Source organism: Penaeus vannamei, chromosome 39 (assembly GCF_042767895.1).
Source record: "Penaeus vannamei isolate JL-2024 chromosome 39, ASM4276789v1, whole genome shotgun sequence".
NCBI classification, from domain to species: Eukaryota; Metazoa; Arthropoda; class Malacostraca; order Decapoda; family Penaeidae; genus Penaeus; species Penaeus vannamei.
Window position 1 is genome coordinate 7,519,545 of NC_091587.1, and position 1,710 is coordinate 7,521,254.

Consider the following 1,710-nt stretch of genomic DNA (forward strand, 5'->3'; position numbering starts at 1 on the left):
CTATCACACCTTTTTCATATTTCCCCCCCTCTCCTATCACCCTTTTTTCTATTTTTCTCGCATATCACTCTTTTTTTCCTATCTTTTCCTCTCCTATCACAATTTTTCTTATTTTTCCTCTCCTATCACACTCTTTTTCCTATTTTTTCTCTCCTATTACACTTCTTTCCTTATTTTTCTCTCTCCTATCACACTTTTTTTCCTATCAATACTATTCTACCTAGTTATTTGTCCTATTACGTTCCATGTATTTTCAATACAAATTAATTAAGGCAAAATTGTTGGTGATTGGTTTAATGAACATAAGATACGGTCAAAAATGGAAGGAAAGAAAGAAGAAAGGAGAAGAGAGAAGTAAAAAAAAAGAAAATGAAGAAAAAGAAAGGAAGAAAAAAGGAAGAAAGAAGAAAGGAGAAGAGCGAAGTAAAAAGAAAAAAAGAAAATGAAGAAAAAGAAAGGAAGAAAGAAAAACGAAGAGGGTAAAAAAAGAAAAAAAAAAATGAAGATAAGGTAATAGAAAAGGTAGAAAGAAGGGACGTAGAGAATTAGAAGAGCTGTCAAAGATAGAGGAAGAAATATGAAGAAGAAATTAAAGAAAAAGGTAATCAACGTCAGAAATTAAGAAGACGCGAATAGGTTAGAAGGAAATAAAGAAGAAAAGAAAGACTGTAGAAGTAAGAAAGGAGAAAAAAAGGAAAAAAAGAAGAATGAAAATAACGGAGATGGAAATACAAAACAAAGAAGAAAAAAAGAGATAAAAAACGAAACAAGAGAAGGTAGTAGAAAAAAAGCAACAACAAGCAAAACAAAAAATATATATAATAATAAAATAAAAATCAAAAGAAGAAAACGGAGATGAACACGAAAAGGAAGATAAGAAGAGGGGAAGGAGAAGGAGAAGAAAACAACAACAAAAAAAACGAAAAAAAAACAAAGAAACCCATTCCCGAAAACAGCAACAAAAACAACAACAACAGAAAAAATAAAAATAAAACAAAACCGAAACGAAAAAAACGAAAAGAAAAACGAAAAAAAAGAAAAACGAAAACGAAAAAGAAGAAAACGCAGAGACAGCCTCAAGTCCCCCAGCATCAAATCCTATAAAGCTAAAGACACATAGCCCAGAATTGTGGGTTGTCGGCGTGGCTTTTTATTTATCTTTTCTTGTTTAATTGTTTGTTTGTTTGTTTACGACCTCGCCCATTGGTTACCTATAATGATTCGACCGCTGTCTCCCTCTTTCCCTCCCCCGTGGCCCCCCTCCCCTGGTGTACTCCCCCTCCCCCGTGGTGTCCCCCCCTAGTGTACTCTCCCCCCCCTGGTTTTCTCTCCTTCCCCCCTGGTGACCATCCTCCCCCCCCTCCCCTGGTTTCCGCCCCTTCCCCTCCCCCCTCCCCCCTGGTGTCCTCTCCCCTCCCCCTCTACTCTCTTCAATTTCCATTTCTTTTTTTTGCCCTTTCTGTTTCTCTTCGCCCCGGTCCCCTTCTTCTTCTATTCTCCTTTTCCCTCCTTTCTTCTTCTTTCTCCCTTTTCTATTACTTTCTTCTCCCTTTCTCCTTCTACTTTCGGTTTTCATCTTATTTACTCCTCTCTTTCCATTATCTCTTCTTTCTCTTAATTCCCTCTCATCTTTCCCTAGTCAAATCTCCCTTTCCCTTACCTTTATTTATCTTCTCTCTCTTTCCCCTTTCTTCTCCTCTCCTCATTTCC